Consider the following 24,385-nt stretch of genomic DNA (forward strand, 5'->3'; position numbering starts at 1 on the left):
TATCAGTCAGGAATACTAAAACATGTACTTCAGGGTTATGCCTTCCACTAAGCAGCTACTTAATAAAATAATGAGAAAAACCATTGTTAGAAAATAAATAAAAAAACTACTGTCAAACATAAACTGCCAATTTACACTTTTATCCAATACAATTTAAATTTTAAATTTCTACAGATTTCTTTATTGCATCTATCGGTCTCAACATTTGTAACAGTGAAGCTATTCCCCTCTACCCTTTTAAATATGTAACAAATGGTGTAAAAAAAAAATGCAAGAATAGTTGATAACCCTCAGGGTGAGGTTCTGAACTGCTTCCTAGTAATCCTATTTTATGTTAGTGTCCCTCAATCAATAAGGACAAACTGAATTTTAGTATAAAGGGACTCAATAATATTCCTGAAAATTACAATTTTTGGTATAATTAACGTGCTGCTAACAAAACCACATAACAAAGACTGTTATAAAGAAGAGAAATGGAAAGTATGATGTTTTGTTGTAGATAAATTACATACAGTCACTTTTTGATGAAGAAAAAAGGAGCTCCATAGTTTGTCTGGACTACCTGTCCAAATCTCTAGAAACATAATTTTTAATTAATAGAAAGGTCAGTATTTTTAATTTTAGAGGAAACATCCTCATTACGAACATGACCTCTCAATGATGTTATTGTCTAAACCACTGGTACTGGTGTAAACAGGAACCAATTTATATGGTACTTAGTGCCCAGGGATTAATAAACCCATAACCACTTACAAATATACAATAAGTAATTAATTTAGCACAGACAAAAGATTATGAAGATCCCTGCTTCCTCAATTGGCTTCTTCAAAGCCACAGAGTTCAGTGACATTAATCAGACAAGATGCAAATATTGACAACAAAAAGTGAAACTGCTACTCTACCACATGATTTTCTCCCTCTGTTCATGATTTTATGATACAAGGTGCTTGAAGAGCCACTAAGATAATTAAGGTATTGGAGCATCTGTCATGTGAGAAGAGACTGAGAGAAATGTTTCCATATCCTTACTCAGAGGGCTTCTTATCAATGTGTATGAATACCTGATGGGCAAAGTAAATAAGACAAAGCAGGAGACTCTCAGAAGCAACGGACACAAATTGAAACATGATCCCATTTAAATATAAGGAAAAATAATCCACTGTAAGTGTGGACAAATGCTGGGCTTGGTAGCTTGGTGAAGCTGTGGAGTCTTCATCCTTGGCAAATGGCAATCTAGTTGATCCTGTTTTGAATAGAGGGGCTTGACTATACAAATGGACAATAAGGGAGACTGAAAATTGGCTGAGCTGACAGTCTCAAAAGGTTATGATCAACAACACAAAGTCCAGCTGGACATCAGTCACTACTGGAGTACCCCAAGGGCTGATAGAGGGCTGCTACTGCTTAATGAAACAATTAATGACCTGGTGATGGGACAGAGTGCATTCTCTGGATGCACATCTGGAATGCTGTGTGCAGTTGTGGATCCCCCAGTGAGACACATGGACATATTGGAGCAAGTCTAGTGAAGGTCCACAAAGATGACTGGGGGATTGGTGTATCTACCATTCAAGAATCCTCAAAGATTTTCAAAACCTGATCTGAATAAGGTCTTGACCTTGCTTTCAGCAGGGGACCTGGACTAAATGATCTCCAGAGATCCAGCCTCAGTATCCCGTGAACAGAAAGAGTCAGTCATTCCAGTTGAGCCTGAACTGCACCAGAGGCCTCTGCCATGGTGCATACTGGGGTCTTGTCTCATGGCTATGACATTGGTCCCTGGTAAGTGCAGCATGGATACTAGGGATAGACCCAAGTATGCACTGGCTCTGTAACCTCCTCATCTTCATTATCCTATGGGATCCACTCTGGTGAGCATCATAATGTAAACTAAATGAAAGCCACTGGGTTTTCCTAAAATCATTACAGATCAGAATCATTATATCACACAGCAGAAATGCGTCGATTCCCATTTACTCCATGACATGTCTAAGAACTTTAAATTCTGAAGAAGCTACTGTATGTGTTAAGTAATTTAAGGACTATTATAGTAAGCTCCCTGGAATAGTGTCTAAAAGCAAAATGCACTGTTCTGTTAAACTGGATTTAATAGCTGCTCCACATGTCCAAACCTCCCTCTTCTTCCCCTTAATTCAATTTTTTCCTTTTGTCCCTCCTGCATACCTCTGCATCTATGGGTGGCTAGATTTCTTGGAAATAACAAATTTAACTCAAATTCTTATTAACAATTTTAGCTTCCAAAAAAACAATTGTGTTTTCAAAGTGCTACAGCTTTGGGGTAGAGCTGTTACATGTTGCTTATGTAACAGGATTCCAAATCCTTCTAGCAGAGGAAAACTCCAGAGTATTAAACAGCAGAATATGTCCTTCTATCAACTCAATTTTTTTATTCAGTGCACTACTTGGCTTTTGAACACCTATAGCCCAATCACCATAGAAGAGAACATAATTTCAGAAGTGGGTAATTAATGCAGGAAATGGGCTCTCTGTTAGAGGTGGTTCTGTGTGAGAATCGAGAAAACAAGATTTGGGGTCTGGCCTATGTATTACCACTATCCAGCCCTAAGGAAATCTGTGCTTATCCATATTGACTCGTTCTTAAATTATATTTATTTTCTGTTTATTCTTAAAGGACCAAAGAAATCATACTTCCTGGGAATTCTAAGGTGGCTGTAAACTAACATTGCCCAACAAAACAGCTTTGTTGAGCAAAGCTCATCCACAGAAGCATGGCTTCTGGTCTTCTGTGGGTAAAGGAATAATTTATACATTATGGGGCAGGGAGGCCAAGGGAAGACAGGGGATGGAGAAAGCTTGTCTCTGTAGGAGAATGAATCAGGAGAAATCTAGAGGTTGACTGCAGAGTTTAGTAAAGGAGTAAAACAAAAGCTGATCAAAATAAAGCAATTTTTGAAGGGGAAAAGCAGATCTACTCTTTAATCTTCCTAACTCCAGTAATTATGGAAATACTGTTTCACTTTATATTTGATATTAACTGAAAGTATTTTTGGTTGCAAATGAAGTAATGTTATTACATATTTAAGCATACACACATATTATGCTCTACAGCAAGATTTAAAGACAACATCTACATTGTTGCACTCTTTGCAGCATGGTTAGAAGCATACTTGGAAATCACTTATTCCACACACACACAAGTACCAAAATCTCCCAATAACCAGGAGATAATATGTCAAATAAAGGATATTAACGGAGTCTACACTGTGTTGATAAATGGGAGAACAAAGTGTCACTCCATCTAACTCCTGTAAGCATTCCTACATAAGAAAATTACAGCTCTACATTATCTACTAAAAAACATTCTGGAAGCACGTGGACACTATTAAGAAGGGAAGTTCTACTGCTGTATTACACCTCCTAGGCTTGAAGCTACAAAGATTGTGGTTTAATCTCATGGATATTACATTATCTTTGGTTAGACTGTAAAGACCACTGCATGGGCAGAAAAGACACAAAAATGCCAACTTTCCACTCTTTTTTTTTAGTCCTTTCCTCACACCTATCAAAGCCAGGATGGTTAGGTACTATTAGTATCTTCTATTCTGTCTAAAGTACCTCCATAACTTATGAGCATTTGAGTAAACTCTTTACTTCACAGTGGAGGCAATGACTCATTTCAATAATTGCATGAAAACAGAGATGAAGAAAGAATAAGTTTCTCACATAATATTCAGATGTTGTTATAGAAAGTAAACCACTCACGTGAGGAATGCCAGACTGCTCACATCTGTACAGACTCCATGTCAACAAAAATAACAGCAACCTTTTTGCTCTATTCCCAGAACAGAACTGCTGGTAAACCTGCAAAAACTTAGATTCCAGCAAAAATTTCGGTTTCACTATAGACTAATGCCAAAAAAGATCTTTCAGATCTCATTTCTCTATAAAAGGAATGCATTAGGTTAGACACGAGTAGGTGGAAGCATAAGACATTTAGGCAAAACATCCAAAGGACTCCTGCACAAGAAAATAAACACTGCAGTTTGAGAAAGCTGAGCATTATGCAATGCACACGACTGTGTAAGCAATCTGTTTTCTGCAGTAAAAGGAGTGAAATGGAACACTTACTGACCTAAGAACAAATCTGTATCCAAGGCAAACCTAAATTCTTATTTTTCAATTCATTCAAGTCTTGAGCAACTTCAGTAGAAGACACTGTTTAAATATGTACCTTCAATATCTTTGATCTGTGCATTTCCTTCTCAGCTTGAGTTAGAAATATTCATCATCTCCCCTCTATTATGAGAATTATAAAATGTGTTTAAAAGCACTAAGGGTATCTATAAAAATCTGTCGTCTTCCTTTGTGACAAAAAGACTTTGTTATTTAGATGTTATCTATAGATTTTTATAGTTTAAGACCCAAATGCTTCCTAGCTCATCCTGAAGTTGATTGTACTGGGCCTGGCTAGGAGAGAGTTAACTTTCTTCATAGCAGCTCATGCAGTGCTGTGTTAGGTTTGTGACCAAAACAATGCTGATAACACACTGATGTTCTAGGTATTGCTGAACAGTGTTTCAGCCTCAAGACCTTCCCTCTTTCTCACTACATGCCACAGTGAAGGTGTGGGGTGTGCAACTGGCTGGGAGATGCCAGAACCGGGAAGATGACGTGACCTAACCAAAGAGCTATTCCATCCCATATAACATTATGCTCAGCCATAGGAAGTGAAAAGAGGGGGGGGAATTGGGAGGTTACCTGCTTTTCGTTTAGGAACAGGCTGGGCACTAGTTTGCCTGTGGGAGGTGGTGAGTGACTGGCTTTACTTCACTTGTTTGGTTTACTTTCTTCTTCCATTTACCCCTCACTTATTAAGCGATTATTTTTTTTTTTTTCAAACTCAATCCCCAAGTCTTTTTGCTTTTATTTTTTCTTTACTTTTCCCTCATTCCACAGGAGGGTTGAGGGATAAGCGAGAAGCCTGTGGTCCTTAGATACCTACTAGTGGTTAACCCACAAAAATAACATAAACAACAAAATCAGTTATGTTCAAGCCTTCTGTTGTGTTGTCTGGTGATGTACCAGTAGGTATTGAGGGCTTATGCACACCTGTGACATGACTAAGCCTGTATTTGTATCACAATCAGGTGTATCCTGTCCTCTTTCCCCATGGCCAGATACAGATGTGCGATTGTATGACATGATCAATACCTCTGAGCAATGGAAAGAATGGGACAGTAGAACGGGTGCCAGATTAACTACTTACCTAGGCAGTATGCAGCTCACTCTGTAGTTTCTCTATAGATCAATCAACTTTATGAGAACAATTTTGTGTAACACTATACATTTATTATGTGTTGTTGACATAAATACTTTCAATATACTCGTACCAAAGCATGGCCCTCTCCTGCACATCCTTCTTAAAAGCATGTGGCAGACGTCAAGAACATTGTTTAATGCACTGCTGGGAGATGTTTCATTTGTATGGTAATAAACACAGTGGAAACCATAAAGAATAATGACATGATCTGATAAAAGATAGATAGTTGTATCAAGATAATAACTTTTTTTTTAGAACGAGAATATACTATATACAAATGATAGTATTTTGGGGAGCCATCTCACCGATACTTGTTACTTTTACTGCATTCATAGTAAAGCACCATTTGTGTTACTGTATATTTTTTAAGTCCTATCACTGAGCATAAAAATGCCATATTACATGAAAAGTAAAAAACCTCTTAGCAGTAGATTTTCCTACAGAAATTGTATAGGTAAAACAGAAATCAAAATGTATAGGACATAAGTTAGAAGTAATTTCAAGCAATATTTCCTATTGACTTTAGGGGGATTTGAACCTGCATTTTGACTCTGAAAATAAATGCTGCATCACTCTCACAAGTGTGAAAAATGTTATGAAAACTGAAGTGTACTGCAGAAGTAGTGTAATACACTTCTTATAGAAAACTGAGTATATCTTATGGGGGCTTAAAGATTATTGTACATCTGAGGCAAAGCTCTTTCTTGCCTACACCTCTGGAGTATAGTCCAAAGATGCCAAAGAATGTGCTTATTAACACAGATGTTTATCAATTACAACAAAACATTTATTTTCTAACAATGATATGAAAAAATCTGCCAACATGAAGAAAAGAAACCTGAAAGACAGGAATTCTTACTCCTTAGGATTCCTAAGCATCTGTAAGTTCTACTTACACAGCATGCACCCTTGTGTTACCTTCATGAAGCTAGGGCATGCACTTCCACATAATATTTACTTTCCCTAACCTTATTATTTGCAAAATAAATACGAAATGTTCACTCAAGTCTGTCTGTCTTCTTTCAGAAAGAGCTCTTCTAGAACGCTGATCCTTGGACCATTCCAAACCTTGGCTGGTTTGCTTTTATCAGTCGTTAAAACAGCACATCTTTTCTATGTTTATTTTTAAAGAATACAAAAATATAAATGGAGAAGGGTTTAATACAGAACAAACAAGGAACAGTATTTTTAAGAAAACCAAGTGGCCAAGCAGATACCTAACCTACTTTGAGACCAACATGTTATGCAAATACACTACATAGCTCTCCCTTGTATCAAAGGGCTGTCTTTTGCAAACTTTCAGGGACAATTCTTTCTTTCTTTTCCATACACTTTTTGAACACTAGTCACCACAAAGGAAGACAAAAGGTCATTTAAACTTTAAATAGCCTGATATTTTACAAATGACCCTGCGGGACAAACCCCACTAGCTGTGCTCTTCTTGAAAACAATAGCATCCTATTGCCTTCTTGATATACATATCCCTCTCTCTTGCCTTTACAGAATTAGCAATTTGAATTCTGGAGACTTTCAGGTAATCACATGCAGGACATTCTCTGCCAGGGCTGTGTAGAATTAAATATCCAAATGGTACAGTAAAAACTGTCTGCGGAACCCTTAATACCTATCAAGTCAAAAAAGACCACTATGATAATCTAGTACAAGATGTATTAAAAATAACCAAAATCCACAGGACTTGGTTTTATTAATTCCCACCTGAGATTAAACAGATAACTTTGACTAAATTATTATTATTAATTTTCAAGATTCACAGCACTGAGGTATCTACCACAATCATTTGTAGTTCCAATTAGTAAAATAATAAAAAAATCCTTAATTGTAGCCTGAAATAGTCTGGTTTTTATTACCTCACTTGCTAAACTACAGTTATTTGATTTTTTTTTTAGTCTGAAAGACTGAATAATATGGTTTTGAGTATGAGTTACTTTATCTCAAATGTTTCCATTTAGTTTACAAAAGGTAATATGAAGGACTGGCTTGATTACTGTCTGGAAGAGTCCTCTTAGCTTTACTTTTACTGAAGCATGCCTCGAGTCTTTCAAGATAAAGCATGTGGCCCAAGTCCTGTTCAATTCTTTCAGGGTTTCAACTTTTCTGCATCCTTCCTGAAGAGCAATTGCCTGAACCAAGTTCAGTACTTGAGTAGTGATCATAGCAGTAACAACCACAGTAGCAATGTAATTTGACACCTGCTTGATATTCCCCCTGCCCATTCATCTGAGGCTTCCTTCATTCTTTTCTCTCCCCCTGACCCTGGCAGTTGATTATACCAGGACCCTTCAGAACTCTTTTAGAAGTCTGTGTTTTGTGAGGGAAGAATAATGCACTCTGTGAATAGAACTTACAAATACCTTCTAGTTTGTGATTTCTCTTTTGCTATTTACCCTATTCTTCTATTTCATTATCCCAGATCTTTGAGAAATCTGGAATATGCCCATGGAATGATACAAGACTTCTTTTGGAACTCATCTAAAGTCAGGAAACTTAATTATGTATTTATGGAATATATAGATTTCAGAGGTACTCCCATGGGGGCTTTTTCTGCTGTTTTCCTCATGAACACCTAAACACTTCATACATTTTTTTATAGTTTCAACGAGGAAAGAGTTGGTAGGCTATGAATGCCTGGCCCCCCTTTAAGCATTCTTTGGTTTCCATCTCCTTCATGATTCATTTTTTAATTCACAGTTAAGCTGTACTCTAGTCTAACATTTGACTCAAACGTCTATTTGTCCTGGTTAAACCATGACACTATTTTAGGGAAATCATGATTATATTACCTTAAGAATATTGCCAGATTATATCTCCATTTCATTCCTGCTGATGCACTGGTCCTTATTCCAGGTTTTGTGTCACCCAGTTAAACTACATTTGTAATGAGTTTCTCCTCTCTCTGCTCTCTATCCTTTCTTCTGAACGTCATCCTGAACGTAGAACTAACAAACTTCTAGCTGCAGCACTTTATACCAGCTGAAATCAGTACTTAGCAACAGTGAGATCATAACTTGCATTTCAGCTCAGTGGGCACTAAACGGGCGTTTTTATAGAGCAGCACCTATGGACCTAGAAAACATATATGGGGACCTTCCAGTCTTCTGTCTTGCATGTACAAAGGGAAAGCTTTTGAAATTGTAGCCGTAAGCCCATCTACGTAAAACAAAATTAGCAAGCTGTGTCTCTAAAATCAGGTGAGCGATTCCAGCCAGTCCCCTTGTAATGCAGCTATACCTGGGTGTAGCCTGAGGAATTTTTACACAGACAAATTCAGGAAATAATTACTAGTCAAAAAATGCAAATTTAATACTACAGAAGTGAAAAGAACAATTAAGGTTTTCTAAATTTAAATAAGCTTTATTGGGCTTTAAATATAATATAATTTCAAGGGAAAGATTTTTTTTTTCTTACTTCATATAAATTCACAGGTCTAAATTCAGAATTCCTACTACAATTATGAAGGATTTGAATTGTGGCCCCTTAAATTAGCAGGAACTTTTACCAGTGCCTTCAGTAGAAATACAGAGTCAGGAATAGACCAAGGTATTCCCTAGATAGATACTGATTCAATGTTATTTAAATGCATGGAAGATTTCAACATCCTCAGTATTAAAGAAATTATTTGCCTTTTGACTTCATATTGTGCATATGGAAGAATATACCTCAAGAGTAATTTACATATGGTTTTCCCTATGGTGTCTTAAGGAGCAAAAAAAAAAAAAATCACACTCAAAATATTTTTATCAGTAGCATAAAAACCTAGTACTAGAAAGTTGTCCTGACTTTGTGGATAATTTTCATATGAACAAGTTTTCAGATACTTCAACATTTGGATAAAACATAAAAAAATTTTTGGTGGACACCATGTACAACAGAGTAGGAACTATGCTTGTCTGAACATTAAATATTTTTTTATTATTATTATTTTTTTTTTTCCTGGTAAGAAGTAATCTTTGCCTGGCCAGCACAGACTCAGTGTAACTATTTTACATGCTACACTCTGTACTGAGGTTTCTCTTCCAGATCAGACAATGACTTGAATTCCAAGAAAAATATTTTTAATTTCATACCAGAACTTGTACTCTAGATTCTTTTCCACAATCTTTCTGTGATTTCTTTTCAGTGTACATAAGTTTCGTCTTATTTTGAAATTTATCTTCTACCTGGAGTTTCAATCAGTTCCTTGTGCTTGTGAGATAAGCAGGAACATGCAAAGAAAGAGACAATGGCAAAATAAAACCCTGAATACAAAACCTTGCTAGAAATGGAAGTGTTGAGAAGAAAAAAAGACTTCAAACATACGTTTCCCCAAGTGAATATATTTAGCACCTCCTTGCCCAGAGGAAAACAACTTTAAAACAGACTCTTAGTTGTTAAGCTCAGCAGTTTCTTGTGCAGTTACTTGCAATCAGGGATCTGTTAACTGTGAAGGTATCTCAGACTGGTATCCTGCAAAGATCTGATCTACTGCCTTTCCTCTAGAGAAGGAAATTTCTATGTTAATAGCAGCCAAAAAAGTTCTGGAGCTCCTACTCTATGATCTGTTTCTGGGTATACCACACCGATTAATTTTGGTACATGGTGAGACAAGAGCAGAAACTGCACAGCCGAGCAGCTGGATTTCCCTACCCTGTTTAGCTGTGTAGCTGACATGGAACCACTGCTCTCCTCTCTTTGGTACAGGTCCAGAGGCAACTGGTGCGTACAGAGCTGGTGACTTCCAAGCCAGTGTTGCCCATGAAAACCTGATAAAGTGAGCAAAGGTGGAGTATTGGGGGTTTTAGACATTGTTTCAAACTTGTTCAGCCCACAAGAAACATAGAAATGAATGATTACAAAAAAAGTTACTATAGTTAAGCAGCTAAATTAACATTTGGAACACAATGTAACACTTCATGTAACACTCCTCTCAGACACCTGACTGAACAGTCAGGACCATTAATACCCAAGCTCAACACTGACTTTTAGAGCCATACCAGACATGCTGGTCTGATGTACTCTGACCTACAAATAAACAGCTCCTACAGCACAAGCTCCTGAGTCATCTAGCAATACAGGATGCTCAGCAACGTTTATGCTTTTCCTACTAGTAAGAAAGCACAGGAATTGATATTTAACTGTCATTCACAACTTTCAAGGAATGTGTAGGTTTATTGTTGTAAATAAGGTAAACTTCACCTGTTCCAATAAGCGGGATCAGTAACATCCCACTCACTGAGATATAAAAGAAGAGAAGGTTCTGCATTGTCCAGATTTAAGTACTGTGGGTTTCTACTATTCTACAGTTATACTAGCCCTTTCCTAAACTCAGCCATCTCTTCCTCAATACCATTTTAAGAACTCATCCAAGAGATTCATTTGTTTGTTTTAATCAAGTATTTTTAATGAATATTGTTTGCTTTAATTACAAAAAAAGTTGCAAGGTAGGTCTACCAGCAGCCAGATACATGTGTGTTGCAAGCTAACTAGAAACCATATCCTGGTGTTACCATGGCACTGAGTCACAGCTAATGTACCCTCTCTTGATATTATTACTAACCACAGAAAGATATTTTCTCAGTTTCTTCAAGCACAGGCAGTAGGAGCTTACATCTGCTTAAAATCATATATATGTGCCCCAATATATAGTTAGTTTAAGGAATAAAATAGCATCTTTGTGCCTCCAAATGCATTATGGAAAAATCTACCTGTATGGCTGGTGCCTCTCCCAGAACCCCATTTGTCTATTACATTCCTTTGTCCAAATGCACCAACTTTAGGCAAAACCAATCTCTTGAACATCTCCATGAAACCAAATTCAACACAACTCTGTATCTAGATGAGGCCTTCCAAGATTAGTATAAATTCAGTAAAAACTACAGATTCCAAACCAGCTGAAGAATAAATCTCTGCCTTTGCATATAGGAAGGATAACATCAGTTTTAATACTAGGAATGCATCTTTTCTACCAATCAACCTAGTATAAGAGGCAGTTAAGCTTTTTTTTAAATTTTGTCTATTTTGCTTCCAGGCATTTGATATCACATACATGTATACCCATTCATTCCTCTAGTGTTTCAATGCTCCCCAAATAGTGAACAGAAAGACTCTTCTCCACATTCTATTCAACAACACCGCCAAAATGTCCCAAGTAGTCTGTATCACCATATTTCTGCTGTAAGATTTAAAAGGTTCAGCTTTTAAGAACACTCAGGACACTTAAGAGTAAAAAAGCCCATTTTCATATGATTTTAGCTCTACTGGTGATGTCAGAAAACTGGCAAATTGGGCTACATGTGTGTCACAGATGTTAAAGAATGCATGGCCATCTGTGAAACCCTGACCTATATTACATACCCAACATACAACAGTAATTTAGCATCCAAGGGGGTGTAAGAACTAGTTCTTCAAGGTGCCATTCAGATTACCTAAACTGAGGCCATTCTTTTTCTTCTTGTATTCTTCTGTGCTGATTCTACATACTACTGCAAACAAATCCTACTGATGAATCCCTGAACACTTCATAACTGTGCAGTGAATAAGTGAGTGCTGGGAAGAAAGCCTTTTAAGAACACAATTGATGAGCGCTACAATGGATAAATTATGGTCACACCAACAGCTTAAAATAAAAAAAACATCCTGACATTTTAGCCCTTTAGCCTTAAAAATAGCTGTATTAGGAAAGTCTAACTATTATACTTAACCATGCAAGGCAGTGTCTTTGGAAACATACGATAAAAATGACATGGTACGCAGCTACTATCACTGGTAGGATATTTCTTTTCAGTTAGAATATTATGTTGATATTATTAATGTCAATATAATTAATATTATCTTTAATATTATGTCAATATTAATTAACATCAGTATTATTACAAAGAATATATATTACCAAATATTACAAAAAAAAAAAAAAAAAAAAAGAAAAAAAATTTTTTTTGATATATCAGAGGTGCTTGAGAAATCTAAGTACAGGACAGCTAGACAGGGGTGGTGGAGAGGTGGAGGTTCTCCACTGCCAAGAAAGAAGTCAGATGCAGAGTGTGCACCTTGTAGTCCAGAACCAGAGAACACTGAATTTCCTCCAGCAACTCATGTCCATGTAATGCAAAACTACTTCTACAGCACCAGCCTAATAAGTATTCAAGAAAGGAAGACCAGAGATTACCTTAAATAAATATTAAAGAACTGCTTTCTTAATGTACAGTATTCTATTAATGCTGTACTTCTGTCATGTAATTACACATATTAGCAAGACCTCAAAGCGCCAGACTAAATTCCATGAGAATCAGAACTCTACATCTTACTTCTCAGTCCTGATCACTAAGTCAAATGTGGAAACAAAGATTCATAGATCTTGCATGTATCACACATGACAGACTTACCTGAGATACTGCCTCTACCACATGATGACACTCCAGCTAAACCCTTCCACATTCAGATGGTAATGAACCATTTTCTTTCTGCCCATGATGGAGCACTATGTCACAATCCCCCTTTGTTTTACAGGTGATAACCACACTTTCCCCTCAAATTAGCTACTTGGTTGCAATAATTACAATTCAGCTCAAAGCAACTATTCCCAACTTGTCCTAAATCTACAGTTAACTGATCAGCAGAGCTGATCTAATGGACTAGTTGTGCCAATAAAGGGAAGCAGCACTCTGGAGTTGTTGATGCATCTGTCAGTCCATTTAACACACTAGCTGAGCAGAAAACTTATTCTTGCTTGATTAGTTAAACCTTATTTAGGGGTTCAGTGACTGCTAGGGCTCAGCATAAGATAAAGTGGCGGCACCTTACTCATTCAATAGCAGTGTCGATAGATGCTTCTGAAAATGCACCTTCAAGTTTTGCTCCTATTGTTTGAGACATGAATAGATTTTAACCCCAAGAGTATTCATGTTTTTCTCTTTTAGGTGACGTAATAAGAGCTACTATACCTTCAGAAGCCAGATATTATAGGAAAGCTCTTTTGTTAAAAGTTCGTCACTGTTTTCATCCAGCTTCACTCTGGAAAAGCACCTTTGAAATTAATGGAAATTTTGAATTGTAGACTAATCCCATGTAAATTCAAATTCTAAATTTTCAGCAACAAATACATTAAAATTACACATAAACAGTAGATCTTTAAACACTTGTTTGTGTGAGGCACCAACTGTCACTGAACACATTATTTCAAATCCATTCATTTACTTTTTGTGATCACTGTCCACACACTGCAAATTTTGGTAAACATGTACGTGGCACGAAGGCAAGAATTTACTTTATAAGTAAATGGAAAGCTGAAAAATATTGGTTTGATTAAGCAGCTCTTCAAAATCACTTTGTATGCAGGGAAATTCTACAGCCAGAATCAGCTAAGAGTACTTAGTTAGAATATGATTTGTATCATACGAAGAATCTTTTGTCTCTGCTGCTAGTACTGATGATTCTTAAAAAAAGTAAATAAAAATTTTATAAAACCATGAAAGAAAGAAACATCTTTAACTCCAGTTAATCCACACATTGGCTGTGTAAAAGCTGATCTTCCATCTGAAAAAAGAACTGTGCTTTCATTATGAAATTAATCAAGAGCCAGATTTCTTACATATTCCATTCTTCTTCAGGGAGGAAATACATACAATTGATCTTGCTTTAATAACTGTGGATGACTCTCTAAGAATCACTCAAGACTTTTATCTCACAATCAAGTACTTTATGTGTGGCAGAGAGTTTATCTGTCAGATTTGGTCAGTAGTAACCAACTGGCAATGAAATCTGTCTTCAGAATATTTAACTTCTCGATTCTACTACTTTAATGTGCTTTGTTACTACACAAAGATTTTAATAGATGTAACACAATGCAAAAAGTCATCTGAAAAATTCTATCTAAGAAACTTATTCTAAACAGATAATCCCAACACATTTTCAGATAATCCCAAGATTTTCAGATAATCCCAAAGAAAAGTGATAATTTGTCTTTCAGGGACTTCAAACACATACTGGAATAAGCTTATAAACAGATGCTCCAATCCAAATTAAACAAAGAAGGCAGTGCTATTTTACCAGTATCGTTAAAACAAAACCCAGAACTACGAAGCAGAATGCAAAGTCTTCTGCTATTGAAAGGAACTCCAGGGCCATTTTTTAAATTCTATGTAGAGCTTCATATTCAGGAAATTATTATCTTGTTAATGTCATCGGTTTTACACTGTACAATTAAACAAGCAACTGCTAAGGAGACTCAGTGCTAAAGACTTAGAGAGATGCTTTTATGAATCAAACCCTGATACTTTTCAAGGCCAGTAAGCACTGTCACTGCACTGACAAAGCTACAATAGGAGTTATGACCACACAACTGATTTCCATCTGCAGGTACTTCCTTTCTCCATCACAAATTCACAGACCAGGAAAAATGCAGTTGCCAGTGACAGGGTGAGAGGGCATGGCCTAAAGCTGCACCAGGGGATGTTTAGGTTGGATATTTGGGAGCACTGCCTCACAGAAAGGGTGATCAGACATTGGAATGGACTGACCAGGGAAGAGGTGGAGTCACCATCACAGAAATAGTTAAAGGAGAGATTGGATGTGGCACTTAGTGCCATGGTCTAGATGATGTGGTGGTGTTAGGTCACAGGCTGGACTTGATGATCTCAGAGGTCCTTTCTAGCTTCAGTGATTCTGTGATTAGGAGAATGCCAAGACTGGAACTGGAAGCTGTTCCCTAACAGGAATTTTTTCATGGGTTAGGACACTCAAAGAAAGCTACAAACAAACAAACAAACAAACAAACAAAAAAGGGACAGAACGCATGTTATGGCCTATGTTCTTTTCTTATATTAGGGTTTGGGTTTTTTAAAAGTTCTTATTTACCTAAATTATCCTCATTTTATAACAACTGAAAACACAAATAATCTATAGGCATAGGAAAACAATCCAACTGTGATCTCATCATATTAAAACACTGATTTCTTATATGATGATAGAAACTCTTAAAACTAGAAATGTCAATGCATCTTAAAATGTTTCCTTTTATAGTTCTAAAGAGATAGTACTAAAGAGATATCCTACTGTTCTTCTAAAGAGATATTCTACTTCCATAAATTAGTTTTTCAGCTGCAGCCAATGGGAAATATTTGTTGCAGTCTCTTAAGAAGCCAGAAAATAATCTATAAGATCATACAACTACTAGTTCACAGTTGCTGCAAACGAAGTTGGGTATTTTCCTTTTGTGTGTGGTAAAAGAGAGTTCATTAGTACTGCCTGAGACTGCTACAGAACAATTATATCATGCAAAAGTGATCATGAAAATAAAGACTTTAAAAGACCACTGCAAAAATAAATAATATAAATGTACCAGGTAACATGACACTGCATCTCTATATATTTCCCATACTCTAATCCAGTGCCAATATGAAATCACCCTTGTGACAACAAGGTGAAGATAAACTGCTTCTCTATCACCAAGTTCTAACCACAGCATTTGACTCCTCATGGAAGAAGTTAGTTGTAGCAATTTCATCTGTCTGCAATCAGTGTAAGCACTATCTAACTTCACATCACTGTGAAGGGAGCCAGGATTGCTCAGGTGCAAAAAGAACTGTCTGATTCCAAGACCAGAACTGAATAAACCTCTACCACAGGGTGTTTTGGCTACATAAGAAAATCCCACTTAGTTATTTGCTTGTTTGTTTATTTTTAAAGATGGACCAGAAGATGCTAGGAAAATTACAGCCAATCTGTCCCTTATAGAATTTCATCACATTTCAGAATGCCTGCAAGATTTTTCCTGCTGGACTATGTTAAAAAGAAAACCGAAGTCTTATTTTTCTTAGGGCTTAATTTTGCTCTTGGTAGCATTCATGGTCCTCCTCACTTGAGCTTCACATGAGTCACAAAAATGTGGATGTAGATTACTCTCTTTCATTTGTACTATTGTCTATTTGGAGCCATATTTTACTTATAGTAAAATATGAGTGTTGGTCTTTGGACAAAAGTTCTATTAAAACTCCAGAGGAATTGTTTGGGTTTTTTTTCATTGCACTGGGACAGAAACATGGTAAAGATTCTGGCAAAAACATCTAAAATGAAAGCTATTATTTACTATTTCCATAGAGACCAGAAGCCAAATTGGCCAGGATACTGGAGTGCTGCAAATTTTACAAATGACAAAGTGCTCCCCAAGAGCTTATAATGCAAAACATAAGCTGTAGCAGGTGAACTAAACAAGCATGCAGGGTGGAGCTTGGAAGATAGGAATAATAAACTGGATGCAAGCAAATCTATGGCAACTACAAACTACATCCCTCCTTGTGGCTTTCAGATTGTATTCACTGATTCATGCCCTCTGCCATCCCTAAGCACAGAACCAGAGACTTCACTAAGGAAGCAAGTTAACTGCCAGAAAGTTGCCAGAAACTATGTGTCTTTTGTGTTACAAAAAACAATTTTGTAATTCTGCCTTCAATGATATGCATAGAATGAATCATACCCACGAATCAGTGAAAAAACACAGCTTCACCATTTAGGTCCCAACACTATTTCTTGCTACATCTCCATTAGTGATTTAGTGTGTAGGAAGAGTACCTTTTTCAAAAATAATTTGACTAGAAATGGTGTGACTACAAACTGGTTTTCCTCCTTGTAGAAGAACCAATACTGAGGCTGTGCACAAGGGGTCAGCACCCCGGTTGCTATGAGGATACCTGGTTCTTCAGCCACTGCTCAATGTCCACATGGGACACTGTGTAACAACCAGCACCGACTCCACTGTCAGTGAATGTGGGGAAGCAGCTCTTGCCTCAGACTGCAACAACCTGAAGCCTCGTGTGATGCATCAATCAATAATATAACAGTAATTTAAGGAAATGACAATCCTCCCAAAACCTTTGACTCTCATCCTTAACCTCTTCTGAGAAAGTCTTCTCATCTTCTCCTAGTTAGTTTTTTTTCTAATGTAGGACAATTACAGCAAATTAGCATGCTATTTTTTAAATTTAGACCAAACCTCAAAACACATGTAAAACAATGACAAAGAAAAAAAAAAAACAAAACACCAAAACATTAATTATGGGATGTTTTCAGCTCTAGGGAACCAGTCAGAATTATTTGTTTCACATGTACAAACAAATAGTGACAGCAGTTGAGACCACACTGATCAAGTAACAGTATCTATATTTCACTACAGAAGTGTCCTACATTTGGCAGTGTGCAATCCTTATTTGATAAGCAATAATTAAGATAGAGATGGTAACACAGATATTTCCCACATACACACATACAACTAGATACACACAGTCCTGTCACAGTGTGGTGGAGCTTGCTGACAGTGCTACATGTGCTCTGCTCATTACAGGTTTCAGTCTCAAATTCTGTCAAGCTGGTACTTTCCATGGCACTACTGGAAAAATGTAAGGGGAATAGGACAAAGGACAATAGTCAGGGGAATAAGAGTCATTGTAGGAAATGTCTAAGGCACTATCTGCCAACATTCAAGAACAGATTAGCCACAATGCTAATATATAAAGCAATACGAAGTGATACACCTTGGTACAATACCACCTTTTTGTAACTGTTTTCTTAATATTGTATTTCTTAATATTTTAAATATTGAGACTAATAATAAAAATTAAGCTCTTTCACAGACAACTGCAATAAATGGATTTTGGGGCCAGCCACCTGGCCAATGTGTACTTCTGGTGGAGTTTTCAACAGCTGAAGATAGGATTCTCTTTTCCAACACCAGCAGTATGTCTTTCTACAGGAATAGCTTGGATCTTTCCTTGGCTTATCAAGTACTATCAAAGTACTATGAATTTCAAATAAATATAACTCTATCCAATTTTTTTTTCCTTTTTGATAGGAGGCAGTGTAAGACTTAGTATATATTCATAAATTTATCATAATAACAAAGCCTATGTATCCCAATATAGCAAGAAAATAAAGTACAAAGTTCAGACACTCTGCCCTCCACTTTTCTCCAAGTTCTGCAGTGCATCCCACAGTCATCTGCTCATCAATCTTAAAAACAGAGCTGTGCAGAAACAACTTTAAACCAACCCATTTTATCTCACTTTATTTTGCACATTCTGCAGGCTTAAAGTTGAAACTTGGACTTTTTCACTTCTGCTTTGAAGCCTTCAGCACACACAGAGCAGAGGAAAAATGCTGGGGCAGTGGTGAGTCCACTGGCAACATTATCTACTCTACTGCTTTTGGCTGAGGTCTGGACACAGAATGCCATACACGAAGTATGTTTCTATCATATTTGTAAGGAAATTAAATTAAAAGAATGAATGCTATTTCATTGTTGATTTAAATGTGCAAATAAAATAGGTTTTTTTCCTACTTGGCCACTCACTATACTTAAGAGAATCTGTTTTACAATATGTTCACAGCTGAGTGTGGTCTTAACTCGGTTAAATTCAGAACGTTCTGATAGCGAGGTGTTAAAAGCCACAAAGTGAACCACAAAGTAAAACAGTTTTCCCACATTTATCTGTTCCAATCCTGTAATTAATGCTATAAAATTGTTTTTGAAGTCCTAGTGCACTCAGTTATAGGCAAACAAAAATGGTAACATACCTTTTCTACTCAACAGTAACAAATACTGAAACCAACCTTCTTCCATGACTGACTTATTCCCCCATACTTTACCAGTAAGGCATACAAAGATCTTTACATAATTTAAATTGTAAAAACAACAACTGCTTCCATGGGTAAAGCACTACCTCCCTGTTGTAAACAGTGAGTTTATTTCTTGATAGTGGCAGGTATGCTAAGAAAAAAAAGAGGAATCAATCTTATAAAATTCATAGTTTTGCCTCTGTACAAAGACAGACATGACAAGCAAAAGTGAAGGATGGAAATTCTACTTTGGAACCAAGTTAGGAGCTGAAAGAGGACCCAGCCTCTTTCCCATTTAAGACAGCAACAGGCAAGAGTATCAGGAACAGTTTATCTAGATACAGCTCTAATGTGTTTACTAAATAAAGTGACTTAATTTGTTTTCCGAATATGTATTTATGTATTTTTACTCTAACAGAGACCATTTTTGTTTAACAAAACTAAGGAAAAAAAATTCCAGATTAAAAGCATCTAGGATCTGTCTCTGACTTCAGTGTATGGACGTAGTACCATACCATTTCAGAGATTGGTGGGTTCTTTTTGTTGGGATTTTTTTTTTTTTGGTTGATTGGTTGGGGTTTTTTTTTTTTTTTTTTTTTTTTTTTGGTTGATTGGTTGGGGGTTTTTTTTTGTTTTTTCTTAAGTTTTATTTTAAATTAATACACTACGAATAATACAGTTACTTAAACCTTAGCATTAATATCATCCTGTTGAGAATTTGACTAAAATAAAGGGTTGCAAGTTGATTCAGAAAGAGCTTACCATTCAACCACTCTGCCAGGAAAACAGTATTGCAAAACTTTTCCAGCTCACAAAGTAGCCCCAAGAAACCTGGTGGGTTTCTGAGAACTGTCTGTGCTTACATCCCATTACTTATCAGAAACAAGCAGTAACCTTTCACTATCTACAGTAACAACTATGCTCCCAGATACGTATGTGTGTGTAAGAGAGATGATTCACTTGCTTTTATTCCATGGAACTGATGATTCATTCAGTCGTCTCCAGATCATGTTAACATACTAAACATGCACAAAAGGGGAGGAAAAATCAGGTTCTTAAACTCCGTTATGCTCAAATGCTTGGTTGGTTTTTCTTTGTTTGTTTGTTTGTTTTTGGCGGTAGGGGGTTGTTTGGTTTGGGGTGGTTTTTGTTGTTTTTTTTTTTTTGCTTGTTTGTTTGTTTGTGGTTTTTTGGGTTTTAGGTTTGTGTTTGGTTTTTTGTTTTGTTTTGGGGTTTTTTTGAGAGAGAGAGAAAAAAAAAGAGATCAAACATGGGGAGAGGAGCCAGAACAGGTTATGTTTCCGCTTACAGGCAAGGTTTGGGAAACACACCCAACCCACGTGTAAAATGAGCTGCCGTATTCCACCGGCGAGCTGCGAAGTGAGCTTCCCGCCCTGCCCGGGCCGGGACTGCTCCTCTGCTCCGGTACCCTTCCCGGTGCAGGGAAGGCACAGGGAAACGGCGTCCCCCCCGCCACACTGAGGACTTCTGCATCTCCTCCTCCGGTGACATCTTACATAATAAGCCAAGCTAATCACGACGGAAGCGAGCCAAACTGCCACGGAGCATTAGCCAGGGATAATTACCCGCAGGAACAGATGCTTTGGACCAGAACCTACTTCTCGCTAAGCGGCCGCCCAGGCGCCTTGCTAGAAAAATCTTCGCAGAGGTGGAAGCGGCTCCCGCAGCAGCCAGACGCGAAACGCCCGTCACCCCGCCGCGCTGCGCGCCGTCCCCCTCAGGAAGCCACAAGCATCGCGAACGGCACCAGCCTCTCCCGAGCGCATTCCGCGGTGCCGCCGGCAGCCAGCACCGCCGCCCTACCCGCTCCTCAGCCGCCTCCCTCCTCAGCGGCGAATTGGAGGAGAAAGTTACTCGGCGGCCCCTGCTCCTCGCGGCCTCGCTCCTCGCCACGGCCGCAGCGCAGTTCAAGAGCAATGTCACATTCAACAACTTGTTATGACACATGATTCTCCCCAACAAGCATCCACACCCCGCCGCCGCGTCCCTCTCTGCCTGCCCGGTAGACCCCGCCTGCCCCCGCCGCCGGCCGGCTCGGCGACCCCCTTACCTTCCCCCTCCAGAGGCCACGGGCACCCGCGGGCGTGTGCGGGAGTGGGGTGCGTGTGGCAGCGCGGGCGGCGCCGGCTGGGCGGGCGGGCGGGGGGGAGGGGAGGGAGGTTGAGGCGGTTGGGCGGCGGGAACGCGCGCCTCACCGGAGTTGTTGGCGGGCGGCGTGGGAGGCTGCGGGGCGGCGCGGGGAGCGGGCGGGAGCGACGCGGAGGGGAGAGCGGGGGCGGAGGAGTTTCCCGGCGCTTGTTTACGCATTGCCGCCCCGCTCGGTGCACGCACTTCACTCTCTGATTGGACACAAACTGGGGCACAGCCTGGCTCGGGCGCTGCCGACCCGGCAGCGCGGCAGCCCCCGGCGCCGCTCGGCCGCCACTGGAGCCCCCGCTGGGCAGCGCCGCGGCGGACCACGGTGCTCAACGCCGCCGCTGCGCGGGCTCCTCCAGCACCCACTGCCGCCACCAACCACCAGCTCTCAGCCGCTCTCCGGCCACCGCCTCTGCGCACGCTCAGCGCTCTGCCGGAGGCTCGGGAGGCGCAGGCGCTCTCTGGGGGCTGCGCATGCTCAGCGAGGCGGCGAGGCCGGCAGGGAGCTGCCAGCTCTCTGCCTTCAACTGCCGCCGGGGGCCAGCGGTGGGATCGGGGGCAGCGAGCTGGTTCCGGAGGGGCTGTGAGGGCGTTGTCCGCCCCGCTCTGACGAGGGGAAGACGTGAACGAGTGGGGAACGGCAGAGTTGCCGCCGTGGCGGCCGCGGCTCCGCTTTTTTGCGGTTGCACGGGAGGGGTTACGTAACGGGCAGCTTCTCCCCCTGCCCCGCGCTGAGGGCCCCGGGGCCGGCGGGACGCTATGGCCGCGCCTCCTTGCCAAGTGCCACAGCTGCTGGCAGTGATACCGTCTGGAAAGGAGGGCTTCCCCGCCGGGATGCGCTTCTCGTTTATGTGCCTGCGCTTCCCTGCCAAGGAGGTGGATTTGAGTGCTCTGGTTCTTGCCCAAGGATCGGCCCCTGCCATGTAACGGGAAAGGGCGTAGAGCGCCGGGGGCAGGTGCATCCCCGGAGGGCCTCAGGTCGTGCGGGTGGGTGTCGTGGGAGTTCAGGATTGCCAGATAGTGAGGAAAAGAGCCCCTTTTTTCCATGTTCTTGACTCCTCAGATCAGAGGAACTTCAAAGTTTGGGTGGTATGCAGCCACAGTGTGTCAGGTGCAGAGCACTCATCTTTAAGCAAGTTTGCTGTTCTGTGAACAACCACTGCACAGAAATACCTTTTCATTCCTGTTTGTGTTGGCAAAAGGCCATTGCAACAATAAGTATTTTTTCCTTACTTTATTTCTGCTGTGCTCGTTGTGACTCATATCTTACGCCTGGTAACTTCCAGTGAAATAAGTAATTTTAACCAAGGAATTGCTGAGAACATAACACGATTGTATGACTACTCATATTCATTAATTCTAATTAAGCAGCTCCTCACTGTTCTTTTAGTCCCATCCCACAGTCAACAATGGCAATAAATGTAATATAAAAATATATGCCATGTGAGCTCTTTGTAATAGGAATCCCCAGTTTGCACTCTCAGTAGGCACACCTGACTCATTTTCAGATGACTAAGCTTTTAAAACAAGTTTTCCTGAGGTTTCATAGTACAGCACTCATCCTTCTCATGCTGGTAAAAGAATCAAAATTCCCTGTAACCTACTTCGTGTTGCCTCTTGCATGGAGTTTTGGATAAGACCCCTTGATAGAACAGTTTTCCTGGAAGCTCTTTTAGCAGTTGGGCAGCTGACTCACAGCTGGGAATTCACCTGCAAGTTAGCACCTTTCATGAGTTCAGCTTTCATTCCTAGATGGAAAGTGGGAGAGCAGTTTTGAAGGATTCACTTTAAGCTATCCGTGTTGCTTTCCAAGTAGCATTACATTATAAAAACATTACCTAGGGAAGATTTGTGCCTACTTTGTTACATCTTCTTCCCTTTTAGCCACTTTGGGCCTTTCTGAGATCAGAGTTTAGGATGCTTTAGCATCATACGGTCAGTTCTCAGCCTCACATTTTAGACATCAATGTGCACTGTCAGTAAGTGGATATTCTGAGACTTTGCTGGTCAGACTAGTGTTGTTCTTGACTGTCAGGTCAGATGTCAGTTATAATTGGGTTTGTGATATCAGAGCAATGCATTCAACTGCTTTGAATTCGTACTCGGTGGGGGTCACAAAATGCACAAAGTACTTTTAGCTATTAAAAGAAACTTCACTGAAAATAAATGGGACTGTCTATACTTAAAGCTGTTGCATCAGGCTTACTGAAAACTCAGAGATGTCTGGATTGTTTTTCCTGGGTCCTACCCTTAAAGGTTTTAGTGGGCCTGTGGGAGGTTGGTAAGTAAAACTTCTGGCTATGAGCTTTCATTTGCACAAAATAGATAAATTCTTGATCATGAAACAAGAGTTCCAGAGAGTGCTTCCCACTGGGGTCTTTCTTTCTCTTAAAAACAAGAGGAGAAAAAAAGCAAATTACTTCATAGTCCTTTTTCTAGGTAAGGTTACTTGAAAAGTGCTCAGTGATTTTACTGCAAAACAAATCCTGCATTGAAACTTCTGAGATCTCCTCTGTTTCTGGGAAGCATGAGAGTACCAAATAGTAACACCTGGAGAGTGGGCTGTAATGAGGAACAACTGATGCCTATGCTGCAATTGCAGAAGAAGCCAAACCAGCATATAATCAAGGCATTGTTACCTTGTGGAAAATGTAGCTACCTGTGATGATCTAGACATGCTCAGAGCAGATTAGTTTTCTTTACCAAGACAGCAAGGAAGGCATACAAAATAAAATAAATAAAAAGCAAAACATGATTTAGTATTAAGGTGGTTACCTTGCCAAATGTTCTCTAACTAAATGATGGATGTGGGTTTCCCCTTTCAAGATTTTCTTCATAGCCAAGAGGGCCACAGATTACATTCATATAATATATACTTTATTATAATAAATTTAGATTAAAGCTTCTCACATGTTTGCTTTGCTCCTACGAGACCCCAAAAAATTAAGAAGAAGAAAAATTAATAATAAAGCACAAGAGTTGGCACTATTTGCTCTGTTTTTGCAGTGCAAGACATAAAGGTCTAAACTCATTAATTTCTGTGAAAAACTTAACTGCAGATTCCAGTTTGATTTTTATATCCTAGGTGATACTGATTTTTGTGTGTAAATAGCTTCACAGTAGACTTTGCATACAGCAGAAAAGGGTTTGTCTGTTTCAAGACTCAGTTTCCTAATTTTTTTTTTTCAATTCCCTTGCTGATTTTGTTTCTAGTGTACTGGGGAGCCTAAAATTATTTTCTGAGGGTCTCTTCTTGATCCCAAGCTTTTTAACATGTACGTGTTTCCTGAAGATGATGGGTTTTATAAGCTGTCAGGTAATTAT

The 24,385-nt window shown here is 39.2% G+C and overlaps 1 protein-coding gene across 1 annotated transcript in view; it reads right to left on the minus strand.

Moving 5' to 3' along the window:
- PCGF5 (polycomb group ring finger 5) overlaps positions 1 to 21,446 on the minus strand; it is a 64,940-nt gene extending 43,494 nt beyond the window's left edge. Inside the window, exon 1 of the mRNA XM_071748730.1 lies at positions 20,976 to 21,446. The gene's annotated coding sequence lies outside the window, so the exon portion shown is untranslated. The remainder of the gene's footprint in view (positions 1 to 20,975) is intronic.
- Positions 21,447 to 24,385: the final 2,939 nt, after the last annotated feature.

The sequence above is a fragment of the Heliangelus exortis genome, chromosome 7, assembly GCF_036169615.1.
Source record: "Heliangelus exortis chromosome 7, bHelExo1.hap1, whole genome shotgun sequence".
Classification (NCBI taxonomy): Eukaryota; Metazoa; Chordata; class Aves; order Apodiformes; family Trochilidae; genus Heliangelus; species Heliangelus exortis.